General features: G+C 47.5%; 1 pseudogene; it reads right to left on the bottom strand.

Moving 5' to 3' along the window:
* Nucleotides 1–2,596: 2,596 nt before the first annotated feature.
* LOC113456808 lies at nt 2,597–3,904 on the bottom strand (annotated as a pseudogene).
* Nucleotides 3,905–7,543: the final 3,639 nt, after the last annotated feature.

A 7,543-nucleotide genomic window follows, 5' to 3' on the forward strand; every position in this document is an offset into this window, starting at 1 on the left:
AATACCATCCCTAGACAGGTGGACTTGGTCTATAATACCATCCCTAGACAGGTGGACTTGGGCTATATATGAAAGGCAGCAGAACGTGAACCTGGAGCAAGCCAAAAAGAACATTCCTGTATGATCTCTGTCTTAGTTCTTGACTTCAGGTTCCTGCCTTGGCTTCCCTCAATAATGAACCAGGAAGCATAAGCCAAATTAACCCTTTACAAGTTATTTTTGGCCACCGTGTTTTATTACAGCAGCACAGAGCAAACTAGGACACCTGAGAATATGACGCTGATGGTTCTGGGGACTTCGGGACACCCGAGAATATGACGCTGATGGTTCTGGGGACTTCGGGATGAGGTCTCCTCAGTCCTGCATGGCTTGGTGCCTGGGCACCACCAACCTTTTCAGCTGTACACTTGAGGGAAGCTTAGGGTTCCCAAATCACAGGGCTGGAGTTGTTGGCTGATGCCCCACTCCCTGCCTGCTTCATACCACTGGAGAGACAAGCAGATGTGCACAGGCAGAACAGAAAGCTATATGCAAAGGGCAGGAAATAAAGCCCACAGCCATGACCGACTGAGTCCTTCCTTGCTAGATGCCAACTGTCTTCTTTGACTTGAACTGTACTCAGGGGCCTTGCATGTGGTCTACCCCAGGCTGTCAGTCTCCAGAATCTGGCCTTGTAACTGCAGTAGATGTTCTGCACATATATGTATCCATCTGAATGAACAAGTAAACCATAAAACCAAGTAAACAAAAAGGCAGGCAGGGTTTTGCTTTGCCCTGGCATGGGCTAGGTGCCTGGTGTGTCCGGATAGGCAGGTGCAAACACTCTTTAGCACTGAAGAACCAAGGCTAGTAACTCAGTGTTACCTTCACCAGTAAGGGGGGGTAGCCAGTCCCCAAACCCAAGGAACAGGGAGGCCAGGGTCAGAACAGCCTGCAGCCACAGTGCCTGGCCAATGTCTTCCCACAGTTCATGACAGATGGCTTGTCTGGGTGGGTCCCACTTAATATCTTGTAGTCACAGAGCTGGAGGGACCTCAGTGAGACAGGACATAAAGATCTTTAATGTGGTATTGTCCCAGTCATGGAAGATCACCCTGGAGTACTACAAAGTCATAAGCAGGAAGGTCCCCAGACCACAGAGATGTCCACTGTGGTGGTCAAGGGTATTCTTGGGAGTCAGGAGAGAATTCAAGTTCATTTCCTCATTGGCTCCATGGCCTCTCTTTGTCCCTGACCACAGATGGGCTCATAATAGAACCCCATGGGCTTGCCAGAGGAAGGGATGCTTGTGGGGTACTTAGAACAGATTCTGGCACAGGGTGAGTGTTGTGTGGGTGTTCATGGAATGCAAACACTGAGCATCACCGAAAGACGCTTTTAAGTAATTTTAGGTGAGAACTGTGGGCTGCAAAATTATATACATTATGCTTCTAATTTTATGTGTACACATGCATTTATGTAAATGCAAATGACTGTCTCTGTTGTAAAAATTGGATGGCTTTGATTTCTTTATAACATTCCGTATTTCTCTATTATCCAAAATAATCATGGATTACTTTAAATTAAAAATGACATTTAAAAACAAAGAATATTTTTCTGTGCCAGACTTCAGTCTCATCCCTGTTATAAGTTCAGTTTCTAAATGATGAGTACTGTGTTCTTCTGAGAGCCTGAGAGTTCTTGTTTAGAGACACTCAAAGGCCTGTTTGAATGCCCAGAGAGTAAGGCTGGTATGGAATTCCTCTTCCAGGCTCCCCTCTGTCCTGAGTGGTCCCTGTCTCCTGCAGTAATGCTGTAGGGATCCATTTCAACAATGACCACTGTAGACTGAGTTTTCTTTGAATATCAGCTTTCCAAAAATACGTGCGTTTAACAAACACTGGGTGTGATGTCTTTGGATGTGCTAGTGAACTTGAAGATTGTCCCATGTTGAGATACATCATGAGGTCTCTCTAGCTAGATGAGACACTTGTACACTGCCATGGGTACCTGAGGAAATGTTTATTTTTTACCAGTCTCAGTGATGAGCAGAGAGATATCTATATGGACACAGAAAATGCACGTTAGGAGAGATGAAGTCCCTGCTTGGCAGTGTGTTTGCTGGTCAGAGTCAGCATTTCACATGTCGCTGTATTATTTTCAGACTTAATGTCCAAGTGGAGCCGTGTGTTTGTGTCCAAGATGGAATAAGTTTTCTCTCTCTTTTTTTATTGCAGCCCTTTTATTTTTTTGTTGCACAGCGACGTGTTTCTGGGTCCTAATGTTCTCACATAAGGGTAGAAAAACAATATTCGTCATTTCTTAAAAGAACTGAGCACAAAACGTCACGTAAATTCAAAGGATGAATAAATTTACAGGTGTATATGCAAATGTTCCTAATTCAAGGCAGATAACCCATGGCGGTCAGGAGGGGAAACACTGCAACAGAAACTGGGTCCCAAGGCTCTGACCTCGCACCCTCCCCATTAGGCTGGCAAGGCAGAAATCCAGCGGCCTCGAGAAATCTGGGAAATGCCAGCTGCCAGTTACTAATACCCTGCGTAGAACACTGCATGATGCTCACCGGGGTGGGGATTTCTCTTGCGCAGCTCCCCAGTCACTGGGTGATCAAGTTCGTGTAACAGATGCCTGGAACCTGCTTAGTCCAGCTAGCGTGTGCAGTGGCAATGGAGGGGCCCCACTTGCCATACTCCTTGCTGATCCACAGGGAAGCCAGGATGGAGCTGCCAATCCTGAATGGGTACTCACCCTCAGAGAGAGCAATGCTCTTGATCTTCAATTGTGTTGGATGCTAGGATGTGATCTCTCTTCCTGGCAGCAAAGCCTGGGTACATGGTGGTGCCACAGACTGCACTGTATTGGCATACAGGCCCTTGCAGATGCTCACATAACACTTCATGGTGGAATTGAAGGCAGTCTCATGAATGCCACAGGACTCCATGCCCAGGAAGGAGAGCTGGAAGACAACCTCTGGACACTGGAATCGCTCATTGCTGATGGTGATCACCCACCCATAAGGCAGCTTTTTAAACTCTTCTCCGAAGAGGAAGAGGATGCAGCAGTAGCCTTTTCCCACGCTCCTCTCTGAATCCAGGACAACATAGCATAACTTCTTTTTTTTATTTTTAAATTTATTTATTTATTAAGGATTTCTGCCTTTTCCCCGCCACCGCCTCCCATTTCCCTCCCCCTCTCCCTATCAAGTCCCTCTCCCTCATCAGCTCGAAGAGCAATCAGAGTTCCCTGACCTGTGGGAAGTCCAAGGACTGCCCACCTCCATCCAGGTTTAGTAAGGTGAGCATCCAAACTGCCTAGGCTCCCCCAAAGCCACTACGTGCAGTAGGATCAAAAACCCATTTCCATTGTTCTTGAGTTCTCAGTAGTCCTCATTGTCCGCTATGTTCAGCTAGTCCGGTTTTATCCTATGCTTTTTCAGACCCAGGCCAGCTGGCCTTGGTGAATTCCCGATAGAACATCCCCATTGTCTCAGTGTGTGGGTGTACCCCTCGCGGTCCTGAGTTCCTTGCTAGTGCTCCCTCTCCTTCTGCTCCTGATTTGGACCTTGAGATTTCTGTCCGGTGCTCCAATGTGGGTCTCTGTCTCTGTCTCCTTTCATCGCCTGATGAAGGTTAATATTCTTAATATCATTCACAAACTCTCACTCAGCCATGATGGTGAAGCTGTAGCCCTGCTCTGTAGGATCGTCATGAGATGGTCTGTCAGATGAAAGATGGCATGGGAAAGGGTATAATCCTTATAGATGGGCACTGTATGTGTGTCCTGGTTACCATGACCATGCCAGTGGTTTCTCCCAGAGACATACAGGGACAGCACCACCTGAATGGCCACATACATGATTGGGGTGCTGAAGGTTTTGAACATTTTCTATCATCTTCTCTCTGTGAGCCTTGGAGTCTTGGGTGCCTTAATCAGAAGCACCAGGCAATCCTCAGGGGCCCTGTGAAGTTTGTCGTAGAAGGTGTTGCAGATCGTCTCCATGTTGTCCCGGTTGGTGACAGTGCCATTGCTTGCTAGGGTCCTTCAGGGTTAGAATACCCTTCTTGCCTGGGTCTTACCACCTACATACATAGGAGTCCCTCTGGCCCATGGGCACCATGACACTGGTGTTGGGGACACCCAGCAATGGAGGGAAACATGGCACCAGGAGCTTTGTCAACAGGGAAACTGCTTTGCCCATGCCAGAGCCATTGTCAGTGGTGAGCATTGTGGTTTCTTTTGCTATGCGAAAAGATGCACAGTGTAGCTCGGCAGCAGAGATCGAGCCTAAGCTTTCTCTACAGGGGACTCTGGGGACAGTCTCAGCCCCAGAGGAAAGAATGACATCTGGCCATTCAGTCAGGGCAGACGGGCTCAAAACTCTTTGGGCTGGATTCGCATAGGCATGCAACCAAGCCGCGTCTGGGCCTGCCTCTGGACAGAGACCCAGATATTTGCACGAACTTGTCCTCACCCAGTCTTGTTTTCTTCCCCATAAAATGCCCATCTTTCTGGAGCGGAGTGAGAGTTATTGTCTATCTGGGCAAGGCAGGGCAGTGTGTTAATTAGGGTTCAACTCAACATTAGTCTGAGCCCCTAGACATGTTCACCATTTGCTAAGAGTCTGACTCTGGTTTCTTAATTTTAATTTTTAATATTTGAGAAGCATTTATCTTCAGACAAAACATCAGATTTTTTGAATCCTCTGAATAGGTGACTCTAGTGTACATGCTTCGAGGTCAAGAAACAGCCCTCCCTGTGTGTCTCATGATGTTGTCATCACTGCTTCTGAGCCAACTCCATTGTCACGGCTGCTTAACATGTAGGAAACCCAGGCTCAAAACAATGCTGTGGCTTGCCAGGGTGCCTGCCGTCTAATGAATGGCAGATCCCGAGCCAGAGCCTGGCTCTTTCATTGCTCCAGCTTCTTGGATCCATGATCTTCCCTGGTACACAGGCCATGTTCCCTTCCAGGGAGATTTTCTGGGGCCTGTGCTCTACAAAAGATCAGCAAGGGGATTCTTGGGAAAACAGTGTCTCTACGTTAGGTGCCTTCGTTTTTGTGGCTCTGAGCAAAACCCCCTAACCATAAATGAGAAGATTTCCAGGCCTGGAGAAGCAGTCCTGGATGTGTTTGCTTTGCTTTTATAGTTCAGAGAACAGTAAAACAGATGGAATTACCCCGGTGGCTTGTGAACAGTAAATTACAATTCCTTGCCTGTGAAGCCCATCATTCTTCTTCTGGTCTCTGTGCTCCCTCTCTCTTCACCCTGTGTCCTGCTGTGACCCTTTCTGGGCTCATCTCAGCCTCAGGAACTCTTCCCCAGGGGCCATAGTCTGGACCCCACAGCTTCAGGATCACCAAGTCCGCTTGTCACCTCCTCGGCCGCCTTCCAGAGGCTACTGCTCAGAGGTACAGGTTTCTGTGTTCACTGTATTCATTGAGTGAGGTAGAAAGGTCTGCAGCCCCTGCCCCTTTCCTTCATTTCCTGCATCACTGCCCTTGAGTTATCAATGGGGAAAGCAGTTGATATCGAAGGCTAAATCAGATTGTAATCTACTTTCTAGTTTTACATGGATAGATAATTATAGCTGATCCTTAGTCATCATGGGTTGATCTTAAATGTTCCCAAAGAGCTATAGGGTAATGGCTTGGTCATCAGGCTATGGAGCAGGTGGGAGACAGTGGAAGAAGTTAGGTCATTGGGGTCTTGACGGTTATTTTGAAGTCCACCCCTTCCTCTCTCTTAGCTTCCTTCCTAGCTGCCGTGAGGAAAGCAGCTTTGTTTACCACAGTCTTTCCCAGACCTCCCATCTTACCACAGGTCCACAGCTGTAGAATCCAGTGACCATGACTTCATATCCAGAACTGTGAACTGTAATAAGCCATTATTCCTGTTAGGTTGATTTTTTTCTCAGGTCTTTTGTCATTGATGGAAAACTGCATAACATAGCAATCAGAAGGGACAAATGCATTTCCGTGCAGCCATATACTCAGACACGTGTGCATTTGTTCTTCCTTAATTCGTCCACGTGTGGAATTTGAGGACCTGTTTGTACCAGGAACTGTGTTAAAACCAGGGTTTCTATGGGACACAGATTCTTGCCTCCAGGACGATGAGGCTCAGCCATGCTCTGGCATGAGACCAGCAATGATCCGAGATGTGTTGGTTATGCGTGCCATTGTTGATTGACTTTAATGTGATGGTGTGTGCATCTCAGAGTGCATGGATTGTCCTGCTTCTAAGAGACACAAGTTAAACCCCTAGGAATTGTTGAAGTAGTCTGTTTGCTGCTTTTATGTCACTGTGGCCATGGGACCCGGCAGAAACACCTTAAGGAGGGGGAGTAGATTGATTTTTGGCTCACCGTTTTAGAGGGGTTCAGTCTGTCATGATGGAGAAGGGCGGCAGAGGAACTCGCGGTGCTGGGCAGAGGCTGTGCACATCACAGCAGACCAGGAAACACAGAGACTGGCAGGGCCACCTTGTCATCAAAGGTTGGCCTCAGAGACCTACTTCTCTCTTGGGTCTCACAGCCTGAAGGCTGCAGAGTCTCACCAGGCATCACCACCATCTGGGGAGCAAGCATTCAAAACTGAGTCTATGGAAGAGGTTTCATATTCAAATCCTAGAAGGTGGAGAAAGAATTCCTTTTATCTGGGGATTTATCCCTGAATAATGAAATATTTCCTAGGAAATTTATCAGGAGTCTTCGAAACAGGCTGGTTTTCTGTTTTGACCCTTCTGTATGTCAGCATGGCAGTGGAAAAGGAAGTGGAATTAGTTTATTTACTGAGTTCCCTTTCCCTCTCTGCCACTGCCTTCTGTGTGGGTTGGACAAATGTCCTTGCCTTACCTTACCGCTGTGCCCTCGTTTCTAAAGGGATTCTGCTTGTTTTCATGGCCCCCAAGAATATTATATGACTATGAAAGGGCTTAGGAATTTTTTAAATAAATAAGCGGAGGCAGTGGGAGATGTGCAGTGTAGCAAGCCTTTGGCGAAGAGATCCTAGCTTGGAAATGCATTAGACAGCAGTTACTTCAGCATAGGCTTGCTTTGCCTGGCATAGCCCTGAAATCCCTGGGTAAATATCATGACACCTCTTTTTATTCTCAGGATGGTCTTAGTTTGGAGGCTACCCCAAATAGCTAATACAATTGAGGCTCATTCGATGATGTCCACAGTGGGATTGGACTCATCCAGAGGGTGAATGTAGCTTGTGTAGTACATTGCATAGGTGAGCCACTGCTGTCCAGGGAGTAGACCTTTGCTAACGTGTAGCTTCCCTGGCATGTCTCCCAGTGGGCCAGCTAAGGAGGCAGTTCCCAGAAGGCTGGGTACATCTGTGGAGGGGCAGGATTCATCCTGGGCCATTCCTCCCCACCCTTGGCTATGTAGTTACGGTGTATATGTTGTAGCGTGCAGGGTGATAGCACCCAGGGAATATGTCACAGATTGGCTTGCCTCGGTGTATTTGTCACTGACTCAGGGAAGCAGGCAGGCTGGGTGGCAAAGGAGGTGTCAATGTATAGAGGATGGCTTG

Source organism: Microtus ochrogaster, chromosome 16 (genome assembly GCF_000317375.1).
Source record: "Microtus ochrogaster isolate Prairie Vole_2 chromosome 16, MicOch1.0, whole genome shotgun sequence".
In the NCBI taxonomy this organism is placed as follows: domain Eukaryota; kingdom Metazoa; phylum Chordata; class Mammalia; order Rodentia; family Cricetidae; genus Microtus; species Microtus ochrogaster.